At 46.7% G+C, this 27608-nt stretch overlaps 1 long non-coding RNA gene across 2 annotated transcripts; it reads left to right on the plus strand.

Annotated features, from left to right (window-relative positions):
- Positions 1-14238: 14238 nt before the first annotated feature.
- On the plus strand, positions 14239-27258 carry LOC119932478. 2 transcript variants are annotated; one of them, XR_005452320.1, is made up of 4 exons: positions 14239-14553; positions 16663-16801; positions 18303-18467; positions 27025-27258. It is a non-coding gene; the product is annotated as an uncharacterized LOC119932478 (long non-coding RNA). The 2 variants fall into 2 exon arrangements; XR_005452319.1 differs by lacking the exon at positions 27025-27258 and having other exon boundaries at positions 18303-18697.
- The last annotated feature ends 350 nt before the right edge of the window (positions 27259-27608 follow it).

The raw sequence follows: 27608 nt of genomic DNA on the forward strand, positions 1-27608 counted from the left end.
AGAGGTCTTCCAGAGGAGGTTTCTGACCTGCTTAAGACATTGCTCAGCAGCAGCAGTGGCATTTAACGATTAATTATGCAGACCACTGTACTAAGCACTTGGGAGAGCATAAGATTTGGTAGACATGTTTCCTGTCCACAGGGAGTTTACAGTCTAGATGAGACAGACATTAAAATAAATTACAGATTTGTACATACGTACTCTGGGACTGAAGTGAATAAGTGCTTAAAGGGTACAAACCCAAGTGAATAGGCAATGCAGAGGGGAGAGGAAAGCACATAATAAATACCAGTTATTATTAAGATACTTCAAAAAAATATTTCTAAAGCACTGAATTTTTGTAGTGCATTTTTCCAAGGGCTTAGTACAGTACTCTGCACACAGGAAGCGCTCAAATACCATTGATTGATTGACTCATTTCATTTTTTTTTATACAAGACCAAGCCAGAGAGAGTGGTGGGGGGTGGGGATCAGATGTTGAAAAGTATCAAATCCAAACAATTTAAAAAGACAATCAGAATGATCTCAACATTAATAATCCAAATGGTTAGTTAATTGAACAGCGATTCAAGTTCAGATAGCTAGAAAGAATTGGGACTGTTTCTTCTCAAGATCGTGAAGCCTAAATCTTTTATTTGGGGTACAATTCATTCAAATACAGGTCTCCCTTTTGGTATGGATTTAATTCATTCAATCATATTTATTGAGCGCTGTGTGCAGAGCACTGTACTAAGATCTTGGAGAGTACAATTCAGCAACAAGTAGAGGCGATTCCTACCCAACAATGGGCTCACAGTCTAGAAGAGGGGAGACAGACAACAAAACAAGTAGAAACAAAAAACACAGAGCATTTTTTTTTTCCATACCAAAAAGCCAGTGCTTGGGGATGGTGTAGGTCTATGTACACTGTTTGGACCTGGATTTCAGCTGTCCTAGAGCTGCTTTAAATAGAAGTCTCTGCCTATCTTGTGATGGAGCAGTGGATACTCTTTTAAAGGAGGAACTTAGTCCAGCCCCATTAGACTCTCCCTAACCTTTTTGCAGTTGACCTGGTTGGAGGAAAATGACATTTTGTTCTCTTTCTCCTTCCCCATCCCTATGTAAAGCTCTGGTCTATACTCACCCTGCTGTTAGCATTTGGATTTCTGCCAGGGATTTCCCTCACTAACCTAGCTGACTTCCTCTTCCCCTCTCCACTCCACCACCCATTTAGGACCTGAAGAGAAGGAGGGGTGTGTGGGTATATGGCAAGTGAACAGTTTTGTATGAAACAGGAAAAACAAAAGGGCAGGAGGGCACCGTGGCTTGAGAAGCAAAATTTAGGGCTTCTCGCCGCTAAAAGTCCAGCAATCACAACAGCAGCCTCACTGTCTGGTCCCTACACAATGGCCTTCACCTCCTGCTCTCCAGCTTCTCCACACAAGGCTCTTCCACTCCTGGCTGAAAAGGCAGCAAAAGAGATGATATCCTAGGTGCCAGCTTTTTATTTCAAGGGGATAAGTAAGGGATGGAGATTTTAACAGGGAAGGGGAGGGGATGAGGTCCATAGATCTAAAGGGCCAGAAAACCCACATTGCAAACTCTCAGGTCTCATCTAGAAAATCTGGGAGTCAAACTCAAGAAGCTGTAGGGATGGTACCTAGGGCTGGAGTTCTTTCCCTCTTCACCAGTATACTGTTATATTATACTGTCCCAAGCACTTAGTACAGAGCTCTGCACATAGTAAGCGCTCAATAAATACCATTGATTGATTGACTAAGATTACCAGGCTTTAAGTGTTTCCCACAGACATCCCTGTTGGAATGTCTCTGGCCAGGCTCTCTTGTCTCTGGAGAAGGTGGAGTGCTTTGTCAACCTTTTCAGCTTCCGAGACCCTCTTCTTTATTTTTATGTTATTTGTTTAGTACTTACTACATGCCTGACCCTGTATTAAACACAGGGATAGATTATAGCTAGTCAGGCTGGACACAGTCCACATCCCACATGGGGCTCATAGTCTTAATCCCCATAGGTGAGGTTACTGAGACACAGACAAGTGAAATGAGTTGCCCAAGGTCACAAAACAGACAAGTGGCAGAGATGGGATTTGAACCCAGATCCTCAGGCCCATGCTCTATCCACAAGGCCATGCTGATTCTCATCAAGTGACTGTCACTTCAATGCTCTATTCCCAAATCTAAGCCATCTTTCTTCAACGAGATCTTTTCCGACCCCTGAGGCTCTGTGCAGCGCTACTTAATTTGGCCTTCCAGGTGTCCGTTCAGCCTTCTCCACCCCACAGCTGGCCCTTTTTTCCTGGCTCTGGCCCAGGCCAAGCACACAGGGCAGAATTGCTCTTGTAACATGCTCTGACCCTCTGCCCTTCATGGCAGGGTTTCCTGCTGTTCCACCCAGTGCTGGGCCAGACTGATTCCTGGTGGAAAAGAAAAGGGCTTAAGGGCTCCATTCCCCAAATGACATGATCTGCCTCCTCCTTCTCTTCAGTTCTCATCTCTGACCCTTTGAATCTAAAAGCATTGCTCCTCCTCAGGGGGAAAGGAGAAGGAGGGAGGGGTGAGCAAAGGGCCAGGGGATTGTCTGAGGTACTCTTCCAATCATACCGATTCATCAGTGGTATTTACTGAGCAGAGGACTGTACTGAGTGCTCAGTAGATATGATCCCGACCCTTGAGGAATTTATAGTCTAGTCAGAGACAGACATTAACATACATTTCAGTCAGAATGAAATAATAGAGTATAAAGGTCTGTTACATATGAAGATCTGCCTCCAGGCTCTTGCCTCCCCAGAATATACTTCACTCTACTTCTTGCCTAAAATATAGTGCTGTGCCTCATTCCCAACTCCTCAAAATCCTTCAATGGTTGTCCATGGCTCTTTCTGTCAAACAGATACTCCTGAGCTATAAGGCTCTCTCAATCAGCTCTCTCTCCTTGCTTCTCATCCTTGCTTCTCTCCCACTGCATCTCAGCTCACACACTTGGTACCTCTCATGCCAACCTACTCATTGCATCTTGTTCTCATCTCTCCAAAAACCTCCTGCTCACACCCTCTCTTCTGCCTGAAACTCCTTCCCCTCACACAACCAGCAGCCCACTGCTCTCCCTGTCTTCAAGGCTCTTCTGAAATCTCATCTCCTCCAGAAGGCCATCCCAGATCAATATCTCATCTCTCCACCCTATTTCTCCCAAACTGCCACTTCAGCACTTCTGTATCATCATCATCATCAATCATATTTATTGAGCGCTTACTGTGTGCAGAGCACTGTACTAAGCGCTTGGGAAGTACAAATTGGCAACATATAGAGACAGTCCCTACCCAACAGTGGGCTCACAGTCTAAAAGGGGGAAACAAAACCAAACATACTAACAAAATAAAATAAATAGAATAGATACGTACAAGTAAAACAAATAAATAAATAGAGTAATAAATATGTACAAACATATATACAGGTGCTGTGGGGAAGGGAAGGAGGTAAGATGGGGGGATGGAGAGAGGAACGACCTCATTGCACTTATGTAAATATCTTTATGCTTTATTGCTTCCTTCTACCTGTAATTTATTTTTGTGTCCAACTCCCCCCTACTATATTGTAACTGCTTTGAGGGCAGGGAACTGGTCTACTAACTCTATCGTACTTTACCAAGTGTTTAGTATAGTGTTCTACAATGTAAGTCCTTCTAGACTGTAAGCTCCTTGTGGACATGGAAAGTATCAACCAACTCTAGTATACTGTACTCTCCTAAGAGCTCAGTACAGTGCTCTCCACCCAATAAGCACTCAATAAATGATTGACTTTTTTTTTTTAAGGGCTATGCTCCAGGCACCATATTAAGTGCTGGGATAGATACAAGCTAATCAGTTCCACTTGGGGCTCACAGTATTAATCCTCATTTTACAGATGAGGTAACTGAGGCACAGAAGTGAAGTGACTCATCCAAGGTCATAGTGTGGACAAGTGGCAGAGCTGGGATTAGAACCCAGCTCTTTCTGACTCCCAGGCCTGTGCTCTATCCACTAGGCCACAGTGATTGAAGCCCCCAATAAATAATAATAATGATGACATTTGTTCAGCGCTTACTATGTGCCAAGCACTGTTCTAAGCGCTGGGGGAGATACAAGGTAATCAGGTTTTCCCACATGAGGCTCACAGTCTTCAACCCCATTTTACAGATGAGGTAACTGAGGCACAGAGAAGTTAAGCGACTTGCCCAAAGTCACACAGCTGACAAGTGGCGGAGCCAGGATTAGAACCCAAGGTCTCTGACTCCCAAGCCTGGGCTCTTTTCCACTAAGCCACATTGCTTCTCTTAAATAACACTGATGAATTAACTGATTGCTACTCCTAAGTGGCTTTCCCAGAGGCCTTAAGAGGCCTTCCCAGACTGAGCCCCCTCCTTTCTCTTCCTCTCCTCCTCCTCCCCCCACCTTACCTCCTTCCCCTCCCCACAGCACCTGTATGCATATGTTTGTACATATTTATTACTCTATTCATTTATTTTATTTGTAAATACTTATTCTATTTATTTTATTAATTTGTTAATATGTTTTGTTTTGTTGTCTGCCTCCCCCTTCTAGACTGTGAGCCCACTGTTGGGTAGGGACCGTCTCTATATGTTGCCAACTTGTACTTCCCAAGTGCTTAATGCAGTGCTATGCACACAGTAAGCACTCAATAAATACAATTGAATGAATGAATGAATGAAATGCTTTGGGGCAAGGAGTGGGGGAGAGAGCCTACTTAACTCTTCCCAAACCCCAGGGCATACCAAACAGCTTAGTTTATTGAACTCCTGTTCAGCTGAGGAGTTTCCAGGAATCCAGAGACCCCACAATCAATCAATCACAGAGACTTACAGAGGCACGCTGGGACAGAGAAAGGGCTGAGGCAAGAGGAGGCTGAGTTTCCGGTATTGGCCCACAAGTGCTCAGGGCTCAAAACCGTGGGGGAAGCAGAAACGATTTATCCTGGGAGCCCTGACGACGTTACTGTCAAATCACCCTCGGCTCCTCCGCCGCCAGTCTCCTCACCGTACCTCGTTCTCGCCTGTCCCGCCATCGACCCCCGGCCCACGTCACCCCCCGGGCCTGGAATGCCCTCCCTCTGCCTGTCCGCCAAGCTAGCTCTCTTCCTCCCTTCAAGGCCCTACTGAGAGCTCACCTCCTCCAGGAGGCCTTCCCAGACTGAGCCCCTTCCTTCCTCTCCCCCTCGTCCCCCTCTCCATCCCCCCCATCCTATCTCCTTCGCTTCCCCACAGCACCTGTATATATGTATATATGTTTGTACATATTTCTTACTCTATTTTACTTGTACATATCTATTCTATTTATTTTATTTTGTTAGTATGTTTGTTTTGTTCTCTGTCTCCCCCTTTTAGACTGTGAGCCCACTGTTGGGTAGGGACTGTTTCTATATGTTGCCAATTTGTACTTCCCAAGCGCTTAGTACAGTGCTCTGCACATAGTAAGCGCTCAATAAATACGATTGATGATGATGAAATCAAGAATCTCCTGCTTGGTGGGCGGCAGAGAAAGGAGATCCCGTGAGATCACCATCCCTATTGTCGCCTCCCCTGCCAGAATCCATCCTCTCCTTCCCACCTCAGCCACCCAAGAGCCTCTCCTGCTTGGCCTGAACAAAGACCCAGGCTGGACCGGCTAGGAGCTGGGTCTACCAGATTTTCAGGGATGCTTTCAGCTCAAGGAAGCCGTGAGGCGCGGGAGTAGGCATCTGTTGAGGACGCTACCTACAGAGAACTTTAATTATGGCTAAATAATTTATCTGCCTTTGCTCTTCCGGTGGGCCCAGAGGAATTCCTCCTGGGGGGCTATTTCCCTGCATTTCTGTTCTTCCCTGGCTGGAAATTGCTTCTTGTGCATGTTCATCTGGTTTAAAGAGCTATGGACAGGAGACCAAATTTTCTCCTCACCCCCACCCTGAGGGCAAAGCAAACCCAGAGCCCAGACTGGGCACCTGCTGTGCTCTGCTGGGCTTTGGCAATAGAAGCTCTGTGCTTGTCCCTGAGGCAGAGACCTGAGATCAAACCTGCCCCGCTGGATAGACTAAGTTGCAAAGGGACCCAGAGAGCTCATTTCTCCCCCTGACAAAAGAGAACTTCCCTACCTGAAAAAAACCTCAAAATGGTGGCTTTCAAGCTGATTGCTCTTGGAAGCCTGCCCCTTCCAGTCCCATCTCTCCTAAAATCCTGGCCCCTTCTCCCTCCCACAAATGCAAAGTTGGCATCTATGCAGTAGAGCCATATTTTTGGCCTGCTTGTGAGTCAGTGGCTCTCTGATTTTTTCACTGTGGTATCTTTCTGTGAATGACCCTGTGCTCCCCAACTATCCCCCATCTTCCTCCCCTAGCTTGTATCTTTTGTGAGAACCCACACAGGAAGGAAGCAGCATGGCTTAGTGGATAGACCATGGGCCTGAAAGTCAGAAGGACCTGGGTTCTAATGCTTGCTACACCACTTGTCTGCTGGGTGACCTTGGGCAAGTTATTTCCACTGAGCATGGCTCAATGGAAAGAGCCCGGACTTTGGTGTCAGAGGTCATGGGTTCAAATCCCCACTCCACCAACTGTCAGCTATGTGACTTTGGCCAAGTCACTTAACTTCTCTGGGCCTCAGTTCCCTCATCTGTAAGTGGAGATGAAGACTGTGAGCTCCCCTGGGACAACCTGATCACCTTGTAACCTCCACAGTGCTTAGAACAGTGCTTAGCACATAGTAAGTGCTTAATAAATGTCATTAGCATTATTATTATTATTACTATTATTATTTCACTTCTCTATTAGTTATTTAGCCTCAGTTATTTCATCTGTAAAATGGGGATTAAGAGTGAGAGCTGTGTCCAACCTGATTAACTTGTATCTACCCCAGCTCTTAGAACAGTGCTTGGTGGATAGTAAGTGTTCAACAAGTACCATAATTATTAAGGAGGCAGTTTAAACCACTTGTAAAACCATCTAATTCCTGCTGCCACCTCCGGGCAGCAATTCTCCAGCTCATATCTCTCCGGCCCCCAGTCGAAGAAACACCGTCCTAAGCTTAGAAGATGGACTCTCCTTGGGTCTGAGGAGTCTCTGCCTCCTCTTAAGGAATAAAATATTTCTGCATCCCCTCTTGGCTTCTGTGACCTCTAATCATGTGGTCCTGGATGGGCACCACAGAACCCTTCCCTGGATGCACCTAGCATCTGGAAATTTCCACTGGGAACACCCTTACTCCCTGTTGTTGGTGCAGGAATTTGGACCTCAGTTCCATCTCCCCAAACCATGGGTGTCAGCTTTGCATTTGGAGCTCAGGAGCCAAGAGGAGACAGGGGTTTTATTGAGGATAAGAAGAGAATGGATAGACTTCACAGACCAGAAAGCCACCATTTCGGAAACTCTCCGGTCTTGTCAGGGCCCTGGAAAGACAAAGCCTGGGAGTCCAGCTCAACAATCTAGGTGCCATCACCCCCGTGGGAGTGGGAGAGCCATTGCCCCCCCTCCCCCCAACCAACCTCAGGGAGTGGAACCCTCATCTTAAAACCGCTGGACCAGACATCAGAATAAAATCTTCAAGAGGAACAGGACCAGGCCCCAATTGCGTCCCATAAAGCCCCACAACTGAAGCCCAGAACCCACTACCCACAGCTGGGCTTTATTCCCAGTGGAGTAGAACGGGAAGTAGCTTGTGGCCACGGAGGAAATAGCACTGCCTGAGGAATTCCTTTTTCCTTTGAAAATGTACAGAAACTGAGAGAAGCATCGGAGCCTCCCCGGGGGGCCCCTGGTAAGCTGCCAAGATCAATCAATCATGGCCCCCAAATCTCCAGTGCTGCCAAGTTTGGGATCATTTTTCTCTTTCCACCCCAGGCTCCCCTTTAGCAGGAGATATAATTCATTATTCATTTATTCATCATATTTATTGGCTGCTTATTAACCTGCAGGTCATTCTGGCAAGTGTCAGAGGAGAAGGAAAGAGCAGGCCTGCCCTGCTAGCTCACAACCCACAATAGATGACACACAGAAAACAAAAGGCATTTCTGTTTCTTGCTCTCCCAGGGCACCAAGCCCTTGGCCCCTCTCTCCATAGGTGCCTAAAATCCTCTGGACTCAACACTCCTCCAACCCGGAGGTCTCTTTGGGGAAAGGATCCGTACTTCCCACCCCTACCCCTCATCCCCACATCTGCAAGAGACCCCATGCTGAGATAACCCCCCACCTACACTGCATATTTCTACCCTGCCACAGTCCTCCGTGGCAGTGGAGGAGAACGGCAGGAAGAAGAGGAGCGGCTGCCAGAATAAGTAAAATACTTATGAATAGAGCCTTCAGTTTGGCCTTTTTTTTTTTTTGGCAGGTTGGGCTGGTATTGCCCCGTCTCCTGTCCAGCTATTAATCTCTTTTTCTGGGATCTAGCTACTGTACCTGGCTACCAGGAAACGAACATGTTTTCGTGTGAAGAAAGCTTGCGGTCAGCCGGTTCCAAGGAAACGGCCCATGCTGGTTCCTAATAAATGATTCGCATGTACCCGAGTTTTCTGAAACGATTTCTCCTTCCTGGCCAGCGATTTTGTCTGCGGAAGGCTTGGTGACTGAAGGCCTCTGGCACAAAGCTGAATTTGAGGGACAAGAATTTAGGAGGGTCAGGGGCCTTGTGGGGGGGGACTTGGGTCCTCAGCTCTGACTTTCTTTTTGCTTCATGGCTAGAAGGGATTCAAGGTAAACGACAAGGATCATCAGGAACGGAGCAATAAAACTCAGCACCCGTCATTTAAATAACACAAAAATACCCACGCACTGAAACACACCCATGCAATGACTTTTACAGGCTGAGCCATCTGCACAACGACTGCATAGTGCCCCCTGGTGGCCCAAAGGGTAAAAGCAAAGGGCAGCGCACTTTTTTCAGCAGCTAAACCCATCCTGTCGCATTCGCCTTCCCTCTTCCCCCATCTGTGGGAGGGGTTGGAGAGAATAAGGCTGGGCAACATTGCCTTAGAACCCAGGCTCAGGAAACTCTAAAGGAAATGAAATTAAAAACTGACCGAAATTCTAACAACAGTAGCCTCAGTAGGAAGCAGGCAGGGCTTACGGTAAAATGGGAATTAAGACTGTGAGCCCCCCGTGGGACAACCTGCTCACCTTGTAACCTCCCCAGCGCTTAGAACAGTGCTTTGCACATAGTCAGCGCTTAATAAATGTCATCATTATTATTATTAAAAGCTGGATCTGCCATTTGCTCATCCTTAAAATGGGAAGGGTGTTGAATACCTGCTCTCCGTCTAGCTTACATTATAAACCCTGCAGGGAAAGGGATTGTGCCCAATCTGATTGTTTTGCATCTGCCTCAGGGTTTAGCACAGCACTTGGTACAAACTAAGCATGATAATAATGGTATTTGTTAGTTAAGCACTTACTATGTGCCAGGCACAGTACTAAGCGCTGGGGTGGATACAAGCAAATCGAGTTAGACACATTGCTGCCTGGTATACTACATTTGTCCCCACAGGCCTGATGAAGAGGTCCTCAGGGGGAGGGAGGGTTGGGGCAGAGTAGTGCCTTGTATCTCACCTCCCCACCGGGCCCCCTTTGAGCTACCCCAGAAGATCCAGTGTCAGCTCCGACCCCATACACCCTGGTTCAAAAAGTGCCCAATGGGACACTCCAGTCTCAGATAATCAGCCTGTCACTGTACTTTGAACGGCCCTGTCAGGGCTCCTTACTCAACTGACTCAGCAACCCTCCGCACAGTTGGGTGGGGGGAGGTGGATCCTGGAAGTTAGAGGTAAGCGGCGGAAAAGTAAATCTACTCCCTGACTTAATGTCTCGGCTTACCTGACCCAACCAGATTCTATTCACTTTCCCTTACACCAAGATGAAGTTTCTCTTAGCAATACAAAGTTGAGTTCCTGTCTGGCACAGATAGAGCTAAGTTTCTGAAGAAAAAGGGCAGCAAGCAGCAGTCATTTTCTGCTGGATTATGCCATGTTGTGGATCTGGAATGTGACAAACTCTGTAGGGCTGCTCAGTTTGGTGGGCAGTCCTGTTTGATCTGACCTAGTACTTTTGATTTTATGGTAAATCACCCCTGGTTGGTCAGTAGGGACATAAAACCTGTTCTGGAGAAGGCTTCTGAAGCCTTAGCTTATGTAACTTATATAAGGAGCTACTGGTTCACCCAAGCTGGAGAGAATAGAAAAATCTGCTAATTGAACTGTCTTCTTCCACCCCATTAGGATTATATTTCAATAATAATAATAGCAAAAGTAGTATTTGTTAAGGGCTTACTCTGTGGCAAGCACTGTACTAAATGCTGGGATAGATACAAGATCATCAGGTCAGACTCAATTCCTGTCCTATATGGGGCTCACAATCTAAGGGGAAAGAAAACACACTTTTCATCCCCCCATTTTTCAGATGGGGGAACTGAGGCATAGAAAAGTTAGGGTCACAGTGGAGAAGGGATTAGAGTTTAGGTCCCCTGACTCCCACAGCATGTTTGCTAGTGTGGTTGGGGAAAGGTTTGTTCAGAGACCATATGCCTCTCTTTGACATCAGTCATGTCTATGCTTGCAATAGTTGGAACTCCTCAAGCAGTGACTCCCCTGTTCTGAGAGGGTAGTAGTCTCTTTTACAGAGCCCTTGACGTCCCTGAGCCATGAATGAACAACACTCGGTAGGCGTTCAGTTTGCTTGGGCCCTCTGGTTGGTTCATTAATGTCTTCTTCCAGGTTTTATTATTCCCCTGCTGTAAGCAAGAGTTACAATATTGACAGAGAGAGAGGCCAGATTCCTTGAATGGTTCCCAGGTAGTTCAATTCATAAACAAAGCAAATGAGGTTAAGCAGGGATTACTGAGGATACAGCAAACACCGGTTCTGGCCTTACTAGCAGAACCCAGCGGGTGTGAATCCGATCAAATAGAAAAGAATATATCCACTGTACTAAAAGCTTCATCAAACAGGTTAATATCCATTGAAGAAGTGGACCGCAGGTAACGTAAATATAAAATCAGAAGGAGATCTTGGAAAAGTTTCCCAGAAACTCCCCCGGCAGGTTGTCTGTCAGATTCCTGGGGCTGCTGACCCCTCTGTTGCCAGGGGAAGACAAGCCATGGAAGGCCTGAGAGAAGAAGGTGTGAGCTGAGCTGGGGCATACAGATGAGACTTCAAACCAGTGCCCGGAGAATGAAATCAATTGCTGCATCTATAGGGGGTGAGTTTGCCCCAACTGAAGTGCAGTGACCAAAAAGTGTATTTCTTGGGGGTTGGGGAGGTGGTATTGAGAAGCAGTGTGGCTCAGTGGAAAGAGCACGGGCTTGGGAGTCAGAGGTCATGGGTTCTAATCCCAGCTCTGCCATTTGTCAGCTTTGTGACTTTGGGCAAGTCACTTCACTTCTCTGTGCCTCAGTTACCTCATCTGTAAAGTGGGGATTAAGGCTGAGCGCCCCACATAGGACAACCTGATCACCTTGTATCCACCCCAACGCTTAGAACAGTGCTTTGCACGTAGTAAGAGCTTAACAAATGTCATCATCATCATTGATCCAAAGAATGAGCTTCTCCAAAAATAGCTTCTTTTTCTTCCCTGGGGCACTTTCAGGACCACTCCTGATCTCTAGACAGCATCTTCAGGAGGGAAAACCTTTACCTAGCACTTAATTGAGGCTGCCTGACCTATAATTGAAAAGGCATGGGACTGAATGTCACAAGACCCAGGTTCTAGAGCTGTAAGACCTTGGGAGAGTCACTTAACTTTTCTGGGCTTCAGTTTCCTTATCTGTAAAATGGGGATAAAATGCCGGTTCTCCCTCCCACCTAGACTGTGAACCCTGCGTGGGGCAGGCATTGTGTCCAATCTGATTATCTTGTAGCTGCCCTGGCACTTGGCACCTCTTAAGTGCTTAATAAATACCATCATTATTACTATGAATTTGTCTGGGAAAAGTGCCAGGGTGCTGAAAACTGGCAAACCAGCCCCTCTCCCAGTGACAGCTCAATCAATTTCCTCATGGGACACTTCAGAATGGGGAGGAGCTACAGGGGAAGGAAGAAGGGTGAGGGATGGGGAGTAAGTCTGCAACGTTCACCCGTGGCACCTGCAAGGCTCCACAGCTTCTGGCTGAGAGCAGACACGTTCAGTCCCTGTTCTGAGCCTCAAAGGCCCAGAAGCTCTGCCCAATGGCTTGGGGCTGAACCCCATAAGCCCTGCCATCCATTCAGTCCTCCCTGCACTTTCCACCCACTCCTGTAAATAGGGAACATGCGTAAAGGAAAGAGATATTAGTGGCCTGATGTGGTCCGTTCTACCAGAGGCAGAATGGGTGTAAATTTCAGCAGGAGGGATTCAACTTGGATTCAAGAAAGAACCTCCTGACTGTCAGTTTACAAGTCATGCAAGGGAACCAATAAGGGAGGTCATGGATTCTCCTTCCCAGGAAACCTCTGAAATTGAGAGGGAACCGCTATGGGAAAGAGATCGATCTCCTAAGATCCCAAACAGTGCTCCAGGGAAACATTCCTTCCCATCCCCATTAATTTTCACCAGAATCTGCCCATTTCCCTACCATGCCAGGCAGCATAATTCCAGATGACCATCTCTTTAGGGGGGTGAAATATAGAGGCCAAGTAGTTTTTGAAGTTTTCCGGGTTCTGAAGTCAGAATTCAGGAAAATACATCCGTTGATTTAGCTCAGCATGAAGCAGGACCACTAAACCCTCAGGGAAACACACTGCAAAGCCTTCACCAGCCCAAACAAACGAAAGTCAGGCTTTTGATCAATAGGACCCTATTTTCAACTGGGGCCATCACAGAGCAGGAAGACAGAAGGTGAGAGAAAAGTTTCTTCCATATCCACCACTCAAGACCACGCTCAAATGCACTGTGAACCTCAATATACACCTGCCTCCACACACCCCCACACCCCCACCAGCTTTTGTTGCTGTTGCACTGGGTCAAACATTACTGTCTATTCCATCTTTGGAGATGGATGCTGTTTCAATGCAGCTGTCCTGCTCTAAAATCATTTAGGGTCAAAATGCATAGAATTTCCCCATTTCTCTACTCCTTTCCCCAGGCCCAGGTTTTTCAGCCCTCACCCTGATGTTGAAGGAGGAGTTGACCTTCTAAAGGGAAAGGATCTTGTCTATTAACTAAAAAGCAGTGTGGCCTAATGGAAAGAACCTACTTGTCTGCTATGTGACCTTGATCAAGTCACTAAACTTCCTTGTGCCTCAGTAACCTCATCGATAAAATGGGGATTAAGACTCTGAGCTCTATGTGGGACAGGGACATCCTGTCCATCCCCATTATGTTGTAACTACTCCAGGGCTTAGTACAGTGCCTGGCACATGGTAAGTGCTTAACAAATACTTTAAAGAAAACTGCATTGTTCTCTCCGAAGTGCTTAGTACAGTGCTCTGCACACAGTAAGTGGTCAGTAAATACCAGTCTCAGGAATTGCTGGATTTGGCCCCAGTTACCCATACAAATGCAGCCTGGGCTTCTTCTTATTCCTTAAGGCTTCTAGGCCAACTGCAGCCAGTCTCACCTCCGCAACATCACGCCCTCCCTCCACACATCCGCCAAGCTAGCTCTCTTCCTCCCTTCATAGCCCTACTGAGAGCTCACCTCCTCCAGAAGACCTTCCCAGACTAAGCCCCCTCCTTCCTCTCCCCCTCCCCATCCCCTCACCCTACCTCCTTTCCCTCCCCACAGCACCTGTATATATGTTTGTACATATTTACTATTCTATTTATTTTATTTTGTTAATATATTTTGTTTTGTTTTGTTGTCTGTCTCCCCCTTCTAGACTGTGAGTCCGCTGTTGGGTAGGGACTGTCTCTATATGTTGCCAACTTGTACTTTCCAAGCGCTTAGTACAGTGCTCTGCACACAGTAAGTGCTCAATAAATACGATTGAATGAATGAATGAATGCTAGGGCTAGACTCAGTTTCCCAGTCCCCGCTCCTACTGCCTGATGGGTCAGGCCAGACCTCCCAGGGAAAGGCAGGTTAACCTTTTTCCTTGGGCCTGGAGACCAACAGACCAGGCTTTTGTTAGGCTGGGAGGCAGAGGCAATCTTCGGGAATCATCAGTGTCTCCGGGGATTCAGGCCTTTAGCTAGGACTCTCCAGCAGAACACAATTGCCATAAAGGGGTGGTCTCCATGGTAACCAGCCTAAGCCCTCCCCTCCCCCTGCTTCCTGCTGGTCACTCCTACCTAAGGTGGTAGTGGATCCTATTGAGCCCCCTGAGATTTTTTTTTTTTAATCCTCACTCAAAAAGCCCCATCAGTTGCCGCAGAAGCATCTTTTCAAGCCTCCAAGTGGCAAGCAGAGAGAGTTGGAAGAATCCTGCGCTTCTCCTTTAAATCCAAAAGCTTGGGTGCCTGGACATTCTCCGGGCTGCCTCTTCTAGTGTGTAAATAGCCTGTAGAGTGAGGGCTTGCAGGAGCCCAGGATGAAAGGTGGGGATGGCCAGCTAGCCCAAGTAGCCACCAGTGTGGGGGACGGGCATGGGGCGTTGCCATGCCGACAGGGAGTTTTACTTCTTAAAATAGTAAGTGTGCTCAGGCATTTTCTAGGAGGGTGGAATGGGGAGGGCGGAGGATAAACCAATTAGCGAGGCTGAGCCTGGTGACTGGCATGCGGGTGTTCAGGGAGGGGGAGCAGTGATCGAAAGGCAAAGGTCAAAAGGGAAACTTCCCATTCCCATCTCCAGGGGAACGTGGATTTACATTCAGCCCCTGAATGGTTGTCACGACTTTGCTTTCCTCTCTCCCCACCTCCTCACAGCTAAACAGAGGCAGTAAACACCCGCCCTGCCCCGTGGATGGGGCCCGGGTGAGTCACATTCATTTAGGATGCAAAGGCCTGCTGGCCCAGCAGCCAAAATCAGCATGGCCTGGTGGATACCTAGTGGATAGAGGACAGGCCCGGGAGTCAGAGGGTCATAGGTTTTAATCCCGGGTCTGCCACTTGACTGCAGTGTGATCTAGGGCAAGTCACTTCACTTCTCTGTGCCTCAGTTACCTCATCTGTAAAATGGGGATCGAAACTGTGAGGCCCCACGTGGGACGGACTGTGTCCAGCTCAATATGCTTGTATTCACCCCAGCACTTAGTACAGTGCCTAGCACATAGTAAGCACCTAAATACCACAATTTTTGTTATTGATTATTATCATTATTATTATGTGAAACATGGTGCTTTAGGAGTCTCTTTCCTGCCTCCACAGTTGGGAAGGGCTAATAGAGAATGTCCCATCTCCTTCACTCCTGCTCCTTCCCTCTTCCGGACCCTGTGAAGGAAGTGATTCCTGCATCCCTTCCTGGAGTGTCTCCTTTGGTTGAGCTCCATGTTTGCCAGCAGAGGAGGGTGGCAAAGTCCCTGTCGGAAGCAGAGAGAGGCAGCTGCTGGTTCCACAGGCACTAGCCAACAGCTTGTTCCTGGCCAGCCATACCGATTCCTAGCCAGGGAGCCCACCAGCCCTGCACCATGCTGCCTGGAGGAGAGAGGTGTCCTTACCACTCCCTGGTTAAAGACGCACAGGATTGCAGGAAGGGGGAGACAGCCATGGCAACAATGAATGCATGCAGTCTTTAAAGTAACTGAAATCAGTATAACAACAATATCAATATTAACAATAATAATGACATTTGTTAAGTGCTTACTATGTATTGAGCACTGTACTAACTAATCCCAGACCAGCCACCTGTCTGCTGTGTGAACTTGGGCAAATCACTTCATTTCTCTGGGCCTCAGTCACCTCATCAGTAGAAAGGGGATTAAGATTGTGAGCCCCAAGAGGGACAGGGACTATATCCAACCCGATTTGCTTGTATTCACTCTAATAATAATAATAATAATGGAATTTGTTAAGTGCTTACTATGTGCAAAGCACTGTTCTAAGCGCTGGGGGGGGATACAAGGTGATCAGGTTGTCCCGCGTGGGGCTCCCAGTCATCATCCCCATTTTACAGATGAGGTAACTGAGGCTCTGAGAAGTTAAGTCACTTGCCCAAGGTCACACAGCAGACATGTGGTGGAGTCAGGATTCGAACCCATGACCGCTGACTCCAAAGCCCGTGCTCTTTCCACTGAGCCATGCTGCTTCTCCAATGCTTATAATCCCTGGCACATAGTAAGTGCTTAACAAATATCACAACCCCGAACCCACATGGAGCTTGCAGCCTAAGGGAGAAGAACAAGGTATTTAATTCCCAGTTTACAGATGAGGAAACTGAGGCAAAGAGAAAGTAAGTGACTCGCCCAAGGTCACAGAACAAGTGGCAGCCCTGGGATTAGAATCCAGGTCTCCTGTCTCCCAGGCCCATGCTCTTTCCATTTGGTCACACTGCTGCTCACTTCTTTTCTTAGTTGGTAATCATCACTCCTTGGAAGTTCTTCCTCATACCCCGTCCAGATCCCTCCCGCTACTTTTTGTTTGGCATAGGAAGGTAAGGTCACATTTTTCCGTTTATTTTTCAAAATAGCTTTATTGCTTACCTAAGGCAATGATCCAAAAGAGACAGTGCCTGACTCTGGAATTGTTTATTTCCAGGTCTTTAGCCAAGCCATATGTTTTTAAATAATTTGCCATGGGTATTAGTAATCAGAATGATAGCCATTCTTTCCATTTAGAGAGCCTTTTTTCTTTTCTTTCCTAGGAGCTCAGAGTGGTATTCCAACCATAGCGTGTGCATGCTATCCCCAACCACACTCCACTGCAACAAACGGTGTTTCTTCAAGACAACATCTCCAAGTCCTCTACCAGCAGAGAATTGTCCTCACTCTTCCTATTTCCAGGTGAAAAATAAGAACCCAGCTGCCCTGAGTTGCTTTCTCCACCCTGGACTCTGGACGCTCAATCCATTGTGCTAAACAATAGCTCGTGCTGCTCCTCCTGCCACTGAGGAACAAAGAGCAGCTAATTGAATTAACCAGACCTATTATTCCTCCACATGTGAAGGGAGCTGGCTGTCCCGAGGAGACATAAGGAGCACGTCTTACTTCCCCCCCAACAAGCAATCTCGTCTCTCCCTGCCTCCATGCAGAACAGCTAGCAAGCAGCACCACACTGGGAAAACAAAAACCCTTAAAAGGGGCCAGATTGGGGGTGGGATGATTACGACCACTGAGGCCAGTCTCCCTACTAGCATCTTTGCTATGGATAGCTCCTAGCTCCGCCAAGCTAGCTCTCTTCCTCCCTTCAAGGCCCTGCTGAGAGCTCACCTCCTCCAGGAGGCCTTCCCAGATTGAGCCCCTTCTTTCCTCTCCCCCTCGTCCCCCTCTCCATCCCCCCGCCTTACCGCCTTCCCCTCCCCACAGCACCTGTATATATGTATATATGGTTGTACATATTTATTACTCTGTTTATTTATTTATTTATTTATTTTACTTGTACATTTCTATCCTACTTATTTTATTTTGTTGGTATGTTTGGTTCTGTTCTCTGTCTCCCCCTTTTAGACTGTGAGCCCACTATCGGGTAGGGACTGTCTCTATGTGATGCCAATTTGTACTTCCCAAGCGCTTAGTACAGTGCTCTGCACATAGTAAGCGCTCAATAAATACGATTGATTGATTGATTGATTGATAGCTCCTGCTGCAAGGCCAGGGGAGCGAAGGAGATGAAATACAGGGGGTCTCTGCTCCTCCCCCCGCACCCCCATACTCAGGACGAATCTAGCTCTCCTACTCACCAAAGTGAAAAGGTAGAGCATTCACAACACTAGATAAGGAGTCCAGGCACCGGAAATACAACACTCATTCGAGATGGAATGAAAAACTGAGATAAAATCCCAAATAAATATCTGGCACAGTACTAATTGCGTTTTAAAAGCTGCCACCGGAGAGCAGATAAAACGGTGGTGTATTTCATTAGTGGCTCCCCTAATTCACCCTGTTTATGCCAGCCGGCTCTGTTAAATCGCCCTGTAATTAAAGACCAGTTCTTTGTGTCCTGTAATTTAGAGCATTATCAAAATATGGCAAGTTATTAGACATAAGGAAATGGAAACACACACTATTTTCAAAGGGTGTTTTTAGGTGGAAAATGGGAGTTTTAAAAGCGGCTCAGTGCATGAGCCGAGAGGGTAGGTTCCCAGCAGGGGCTTCAGTCTGACTCAGGGACCTGGTGACTTTTCATTATCGCACGGTGGCACCGATAGAGACGTGACTTTGTTGTGAGCTACCAGAAGAAGCTGCCTTTTGGCCTTTGCTCTGACACTGGCGTAGGGAAGCTGTTTATCCTCCCTTTAGGAAGGCAGCACAACACAGTCACCGCCTGCACCCTCAACCCACCCAGGCCAAGATCACTTGTTTACCATGCGCTGGACTGACCGGGTGGAGTCAATGAAGAGAGACAGAGGGCACACGATGAATGCATAATCAGGAAGAAATAAAGAACCGGCTTGTACAACATTCACAACTATCTGGCCTACCAATCCAGGGAGAGATGATGTTACCACATGTAAATCTACATACCCAAATCATCTGGATAAACCAGGCCTCTAAAATGCACTTTGGGCTACAGTCATCTGGGTATTGCCAATGGATCCTGGCTTGAAAGAACTGGTTGAAGTTTAGCACAAACTGTATTTTTAGGACCCAATATTTGGACACTCTGGATATATAGATCCTGTTTCTTTTTTCATATGGCATTTGTTAAGCGCTTACTATGGGTCAGGCACTGTACTAAGTGCTGGGGTATATAAAAGCTAATCAGGTTGGACACAGTTCATGTTCCACATGGGGCTAACAGGATTAATACCCATTTTACAGATGAGGTGAGGGAGGCTCAGAAAAGTGACTTGCCCAAGGTCATACAGCAGATAAATGCCAGAGCTGGGATTAGACACATTCCCTGCCCACACTAATCTCCTGCCTGAAATCATCTCCTCTGGACACGAGAAGTCCTCAAAAAAAAAAAAAAATGATACTGATTGATTACAGGCAAAATTCTGAATGCTGTCAATTTAGACTGTAAGCTCATTGTGGGCAGGGAATGTGTCTGTTACACTGTTGTGTTGTTTGCTCCCAAGTGCTTAGTACAGTGCCCTGCACACAATAAGAGCTCAATAAATAAGATCGATGGATCAATCAGTAGTGTTCCTTGATTATAGAGAAGCAGCGTGGCTTCTAATCCTGACTCCGCTACTTGTCAGCTGTGTGACTTTGGGCAAGTCACTTCACTTCTCTGTGCCTCAGTTTCCTCATCTGTAAAATGGGGATTAAGACTGTGAGCCCCACGTGGGACAACCTTGATTACCCTCCAGTGCTTAGAACAGTGCTTGGCACATAGTAAGTGCTTAATAAATACCAACATTATTATTATTATTATTATTATTCTTACAAGCAGCATGACAGTGGAAAGAGCACAGGCTTGGGAGTCAGAGAACTTGAGCTCTAATCCCAGCTCAGCCACTTGTCGCTGCATGACCTTGGGCATGCCGCTTAACTTCTCTGTGCTTCAATTACCTCGTCTGTAAAATGGGGATTAAGACTGTGAGCTCCATGTGGGACAATCTCATTACCTTGTATCTACCCAGAGCTTAGAACAGTGCTTGGCACATTGTAAGTGCTTAACAAATACCATTATTATTATTATTATTATCACCTTTACGCACAGCACTTTACTGAACACTAGGAGAGTACAATAGAATTAGTAGATGTGATCCTTGTCCTTAAGGAGAGATATGAAATTGACACTACAGCTCTTTCCCTCCAAATGGAATTAGCGCACAAGTAGCTAAATACTGATTTAGAGTACTTTCCAGTCCTTTAACTGTGATTGTCATCTTAATTACCAGCGATTCAATAACTGTAACTGAATTTCAGAAAACTCAATTATCCAGAAGATCCTCATATCCCCATTGGCCCCAAGCTTGCACGTTCTGGATAACAGGGTTTTTTTTTCTTTAGAGGGTGTGAAAAATACTCAAATAATGTCACTCTCTTGCCAAAGTAAGTTGGTCATTAGCCCTTGTGAGAAATGCCGCCGAAGGGCATTAAATCGCTCCGGATTGCTAGGGAGGGGCTACGCTAGGCCCCTTCCTCAAGAGTTACTCCCTGAGTATGTATGTTCTGGGCAAACTGGTCCGAGCAACGTCAGGTCTCGGAAACACCCAGTGTGCAGATTTCCATGTGAATGGCTCTCACATTACTGCTGCTGAGAGACTCCGAATGGAATCGCTCCGGGGTGACTTGACGTTGCAGATGGCTTGCTTGGGCTTTCCAGCTGCTGCAGCCCCTACACTAATAGTCATCTGCAGCGACGGCATTTCCAGCAGTTCCACTCATTCATTCATTCCTCTACACTGTGAGCCCGCTGTTGGGTAGGGACCGTCTCTCTATGTTGCCAACTTGTACTTCCCAAGCGCTTAGTACAGTGCTCTGCACACAGTAAGCGCTCAATAAATACGATTGAATGAATGAATAATAATAATAATAATAATGGTATGTGTTAAGTGCTTACTATGTGCAAAGCACTGTTCTAAGCGCTTATGATGATGATGGCATTTATTAAGCGCTTACTACGTGCAAAGCACTGTTCTAAGCACTGGGGAGTTTACAAGGTGATCAGGTTGTCCCATGGGGGGCTCACAGTCTTAATCCCCATTTTACAGACGAGGGAACTGAGGCCCAGAGAAGTGAAGTGACTTGCCCAAAGTCACACAGCTGTTGCTACTTCTCCATTAAGAATGAATGAATTCATATTCTTTAAGCGCTTACTATGTGCAGAGCACTGTATTAAGCGCTTGGAAAGTACAGTTCAGCGACAGAGACAATCCCTGCCCACAACGGGCTTACAGTCTAGAAGGAGGGAAGACAGACATCAAAACAAGTAAACAGGCATCAGTAGAATCAATATAAATAGAATTATAGATATATAATGTACACATCAAAACAAGTAAACAGGAAATATAAATAGAATTAGATATGTACATATATACACAAGTGCTGTGGGTCAGGGGTTAGAGCAAAGAGAGCGAGTCAGGGCAATGGCAGGGGGAGGGAGAGGGAGCTGAGGAAAAGGGGGGCTGGGAAGTCTGGGAAGGCCTCCTGGAAGAGGTAAGCCTTCAGTAGGACTATGAGGGGGGTGGGGGGAGTATGATTGGCAGATTTGAGGAGGGAGGGCATTCCAGGCCAGTGGTAGGACCAGAGGTATGACCCTGGGTGGGCCAGGGGTCAATGGTGGGACAGGTGAGAATGAGACACAGTGAGAAGGTTAGCACAGGAGGAGCGGAGTGAGTGGGCTGGGATGAAGAAGGAGAGAAGGGCGGTGAGGTAGAAGGGGACAAGGTGATGGAGAACTTTGAAGCTAATAGCGAGGAGTTTTTGCAAAACAAAGGTTTAATACAGGCAAGGTTTAATACAACTTCCCTGTTCAGGAAGGAGAGGAACCAAGGGCCTAGTCAGTGGTCACTGATGTGAACTGGAGAGGTTTTTTTTTAAAAAAAGAAAAAGGTCTCGAAGGGAGGGAATGGGAAGGAAAAAAAAACCAGAGGTCCCAACACAGAGACACACACGAGAAGTAGTGTGGCCTACTGAATAGAGCATGGGTCTGGGAGTAAGAAGGACCTGGGTTCTAACTCTGGCTCCATCACTTGTCTGCTGTGTGGCCTTGGGCAAGTCACTTAAGTTCTCTATGCCTCAGTTACCTCATCTGTAAAATGGGGATTAAGACTGTGAGGCAGGGACTGTGTCCAACCTGATTAGTTTATATGTACCTCAGTGCTTAGTATAATGACTGACACAGAATGTGCTTAACACACACACACACACACACACACACACACACACACACACACACAGAGTCCCTTCCTCACAGACACAGATGCATACACACAGAAACCCACAGAGAGGGAGAGAAAGAGAAACGGCCACACATTCACAGAGATCAATTGTTCATATTTATCGATGCAACTCCCCTCTCCATAAGCACATAAACCACATTTGACCATCTCTGGATATTCTGCTCTGAGTCTACCCCAGGGTAAACATACACTGATAAATATGGTCATAGGAATGAGTGCAAGGAGAAAAGGGAGTGGAATAAGAGGCAGTGGGCTGTGAGGAGAAATGAGTTCCATACCCAGCTGGTGGGTCCCTGTTTGTCAGACAGCGCACAGCAGAGAGAACAGAAAACAGGGGTTCTCGGGCTGCAGGGGAGAGGATTGTCAAACAGCTCTCAGGGCCCAGACAAGAAGAAACGAGGCCCCTTTATTGGACAGTCCCAGACCAGACAGGGCAGGGCCCAGGACAGAGCCTTAAAGAAGCATTCTCTATTATAGACTTGGATCTGGTCTGAATGAAGAACATGGGGCAAAACCACGGGCTCCTCGTCCAGCTGTGCTGACCTTCCATTCACAGCTCATATTCCCAGTTTCTGGGTACAGCTGCCCTTCACTAAGGGGGCAGTCAGTCAATCATATTAATGGAGCGCTTACTGTGTGTAGAGCACTGTACTAAGTGCTTGGAAGAGCACGATATAATATGACACTTTCCCTGCCCATAGGGAGCTTATGCTCTAGAGGGAGAGACAGACATTAACATAAATAAAATTAGAGATATGTACATAAGTGCTGTGGGTCTGGGAGGAGGGATGAATAAAAGAAGCAAGTCAAGGCGACACAGAAGTGAGTGGGAGAAGAGGAAAGGAGGTCTTAGTCAGGGAGGGCCTCTTGGAGGAAAGGGGAGGCAACAAGAATTTAGTGCTGCTAGTAGTTTGAAACAGTAGCAGCCGCTGCCACCACAGGCATTGCTGGTGCAAATGGATAGAAGTAGGGCAAGGACTCACTTCACTCATCAGAGAAGAGACAGAAGCAGCAGTTGTCCCAGCAGGACTTCATTAACAGGAAGCAACTGGATGTGCAATTAATGAGTTAAAGGAAATTCAGCTCAACCTCATTCTCCTGAGCTAGCTGGGCAGTAATGAGAGAGGGAGAGACGAGGAGGGGGGAAAAAAAGTCGGGGGAGGGGAGGAAAAAAAGGAAGAGAAAAAAAGACTGGCAGAGGGAGAAAGAAAAAGAGAGAGCAAAGTGAAGTGAAAGGTAGTAGGTTAGGGAAATAATGCCACCATTCTGACATATCAACATTCCCTTCAGTTGTTTGTGCAAGAACAAGGTGATGAGAGTAACTTGCTATAATAATAAATGTGGTATTTGTTAAGCAGTTACCATATTACATACTGTAGGTACAATGCAATAAGGTTACATGGTCCCTGTCCTTCATAGAGAAGCAGTGTAGCTCAATGGAAAGAGCCCGGGCTTGGGAGTCAGAGGTCATGGGTTCAAATCCCAACTCTGCCACTTGTCTGCTGTGTGACTTTGGGCAAGTCACTTCACTTCTCTAGGCCTCAGTTACCCCAACTGTAAAATGGGGATTAAGATTGTAAGCCCCACATGGGACAACCTGATTACCTTGTAACCTCCCCCATGCTTAGAACAGTGCTTTGCACTTAGTGTTTAACAAATACCAAATTATTATTATTATTATTTAACCATCAAAAGGGGAGGCAGAGCAGGTATTTAATCCTCATTTTATGGACAAGAACACTGAGGCCCAGAGAAGTTTAGGTTACTGATCCAAGGTTACATAACAGGCAAGGGACAGAGCTGGATTTAGAACTCAAGCCCTCTGACTCCCAAGCTCGTGCTTTTCCACCAGGCCATGTTGCTAAATAGGAAAACATGATAGATACAAGTTGGACAATATAGAACCTGAGCAAAGCTTGGACACCAAGGTGGCAGGGGATCTGAAGAGGGAGCAGTGGGTGTGAAGTGAGCAGGGGGGACTCACGGGGATGGGAGTTGGGGGGGGGAGAAGGAGAGAGACAGAGAGAGAGAGAGAAAGAGAAAGAGAGAAGAGAGAGAGACACAATTATAGAAATGGGGATGCTAAAGGACTCAACCCCACAATGCTTATGTGAATAGTCATTCATTCAATTGCATTTATTGAGCACTTACTGTGTGCAGAGCACTGTACTAAGTGCCTGGAAAGTACAATTCGGCAACATATATAGTCTCTACCCAACAATGGGCTCACATCTATAATCCATAATGGATATTAGTGTCTGTATCCCCCTCTAGACTGTAAGCTCTTTTTGGGTACAGAGCAAGCGCACCAACTCTGCTGTATTGAACTCTCCCAAGTGTTTTGTGTAGTGTAAGCACCTAGTACCACTGAGTGAACTGGGGAAGTATTTTATGGAAGTGATGGAGAACAATCAGTCAGTAAATCCTCAATATGGATTTGATGGACTAACCTCTCCCCAGAGTTTCACCATCTCCCCAGGTGCCCCATTGACTTTTATTCTCCTCTTGATTCTTTGCCTTAATAATGGTGGTATTTGTTAATCACTTACTGTGAGCCAGGCACCATACTAAGCAATGGGGTAGATTTAAAAAACAAAAACAAAAAACAATCAAACTCCTCTCCCATCCCAGAAGGTCTTCTCAAAAAGGCCCTCAGGACAGCTTGCAGGAAAGGAGAAAGTGGCAGTAATGATAGATGTGGGCATTTTTGGACAGAATTGTAAGCTCTTTGAGGGAAGGGAGCATGTCTAACTATTTATATTGTACTCTCTCAATAATAATAGTAATAGTGGCATTTGTTAAGCACTTACTATGTGCAAAGCACTGTTCTAAGCGCTGGGGAGGTTACAAGGTGATCAGGTAGTCCCATGGGGGCTCACAGTCTTAATCCCCATTTTACAGATGAGGTAACTGAGGCCCAGAGAAGTTAAGTGACTTGCCCAAAGTCACACAGCTGGCAATTGGCGGAGCCAGGACTTGAACCCATGACCACTGACTCCAAAGCCCAGGATCTTTCCACTGAGCCATGCTGCTTCTCCATTGTTTAGTGCTCTGCACACAGCAGGCCCAGGACTGGGAATCAGAAGACACAAGTTTAGTTAACCAATTATATTTATTGAGCACTTACTGTGTGCAGAGCACTGTACTAGGCACTTGGGAGAATACAACAAAATTGGTAGATTCGTTCCCTGCTTACAACAAGTTCACGGTCTGGTGGGGGAGACAGATATCATATAAATTACCAGTACGTGTGTAAGTACTGTGGGGCTAAGGGAGGGGTGAATAGAGGATGCAAATCCAAGTATGGGTGACACAAAAGGGAGTTGGGGAGAGGAAATGAGGGTTCGATCGGGGAAGATCTCTTGGAACAGATGTACATTAAACAAGGCTTTGAAGGTGGGGAAGAGTGATTGTCTGTCAGACATCAGGAGGGCGGGCTCCAAGCCAGAGGTAGGATGTGGATGAGGGGCTGGCGGTGGGATAGATGAGATTGAGATCCAGTGAGTAGGTTGGCATTAGAGGAGTGAAGTGTGGGGGCTGGGTTGTAGTTGGAAATCAGGGAGGTAAGTTAGGAGGGGCAAGGTGGTTGAGTGCTTTAAAACCTCTGGTAAGGAATTTATGTTTGATACAGATGTAGATGGGCAACAGATGGAGGTTCTTGATGGGGGGGGGGGGGGGGGGGGAACCTGAACTGAGCAGTTTTGTAGAAAAATAATCCAGGCAGCAGAATGAAGTATGGTCTGGAGTGGGGAGAGACAGGAGGCAGGAAGGTCAGGAAAGGGGCTGACCTTGCTTAGGTCAGCTCAGTCATTTGCCTGCTGTGTAAACTTGGGCAAGTCACTTAATCATTGGCATTTACTGAACAATTACTGTGTGCAGAGCATTTGGGAGAGTATAATACAATAGAGTTGGTACACATGTTCCGTGTAACCCGCCTTAATTTCCTCTTTTGTAAAACGGGGATTCAATTTTCCCTGCTATAGTCTGTGAGCCCCAGGTGGGACAGGTATTATGTCCAACCTGGTTATCTTTTATCTAGCCCAGCACTTAGTATAGTGATTGGCACATAATAAATGCATAACGAATACCACAATTATTATTCCTATTTTCACTGGATGATTCCAGGAAGCAGCGTAACGTGGCATAAACCGCAGATGGTTCCCCCCATCTCTGCAACCAAACTTTACTTGACCCTTTCTAGAGGAGCAATTTGCTGGAGGAAGCAGGCATTCTTGGGAGAACCACAACGGTTACCCAACTCAAAAGACTGCTCACTTCTGGTGCGTGGGGAAAGATGCTTTGGGACCACAAGGAAGGTGTGGCAGCAGAACTTCGTGGACCCTCTCCTTTCCCCCTCCCCAGCTTCCTATGAGGAATGGGTGCCAGTGAAGGGAAGAGACAGGAAGTTGGAGTAAGAAAAATGACGAATGTAGGTTAAAGAAGGATGGTTTTGACTGTAGAAGAGGAAAAAAATAAAATAAAGTCAAGGCAGGACAGATTTAAAGACAATAAAATCACTGTAGAAAGTTAGAATCATTGGTTACGGGACAAGTGAATGGATGAGGTTAATAGAGAGAAAAGCAGCATGGCCTAGTGGATAGAATATGGCCAAGGAGTTAGAGGAATTGGGTTCTAATCCTGGCTACACCACCTGTCTGCTGTGTGACCTTGAACAAGTCACTTAACTTCTCTGTGACTCAGTTACCTCATCTGTAAAATGGGGATTAAGATTGTGAGCCTCGTGTGGGATAAGGATTGTGTCCAACCTGATTAGCTTGTATTTATCCCAGCACTTAGTGAAGTGCCTGCCACATAAAAAGCATGTAAGAAATACCACTAAGAAAAAAAAAAAAAAGACATAGGGGAGGCTGCCTTCCAAGACATCACTTAGAGCAGACAAGCTCGACTGTCAGAAAAGGTCGTGAATCTCCATGAGATGGTGAGTAATTGGGTCTCCCCATCCCCCATGGTCCTTGGCATCTCCCCCAAGGCCACCTCACAAGATACTGTTGCTGCCCAAATAACGAGTCTGCCTTGCCCCATACAGACACACTGGCCTCTTTTCAGAAAGGACCTTATAAGCAATCCCAGGCTGTTCGAGGCTGGATTGGAGCTCAGAAGAGGCTCCATTATAAAACCATTTGGAAGCTCTGAGAATCTCACCATGGGCAAAGAGCAGAATTATTTTTGAGTGGTAATGTCTCTTTTCAGATCTGATGCCAACCTGGGATCTGCCACCCTAGAAAGCTCCAGGACAGCAGTGGTGGTCCTCGCTAGGGCAAGCTTGGAACTCAGCCCCACAGGGAGGTGGACCTTCATCTGCTGAGGCTACAGGATGCTGTCCAGAGTCCTACCTGCCAGAAACTTGCCCCACCTGACCTTGGGTACCAGCAACAAGGGCACGGCCTGACTCAACTGTGTTTTTAAATGGACCCAGCCCACGTCCTCCCCCCGGCCCACGTCCTCCCCCGGCTTGGAACGCTCTCCCTCCGCACATCTGCCAAGCTAGCTCTCTTCCTCCCTTCAAAGCCCTACTGAGAGCTCACCTCCTCCAGGAGGCCTTCCCAGACTGAGCCTCCTCCTTCCTCTCCCCCTCCCCATCCCCCCGCCCTACCTCCTTCCCCTCCCCACAGCACCTGTATATATGTTTGTACAGATTTATTACTCTATTTTACTTGTACATATTTACTATTCTATTTATTTTATTTTGTTAATATGTTTTGTTGTCTGTCTCCCCCTTCTAGACTGTGAGCCTGTTGTTGGGTAGTGACCGTCTCTATATGTTGCCAACTTGT

Source organism: Tachyglossus aculeatus, chromosome 9, assembly GCF_015852505.1.
Source record: "Tachyglossus aculeatus isolate mTacAcu1 chromosome 9, mTacAcu1.pri, whole genome shotgun sequence".
Lineage (NCBI taxonomy): Eukaryota > Metazoa > Chordata > Mammalia > Monotremata > Tachyglossidae > Tachyglossus > Tachyglossus aculeatus.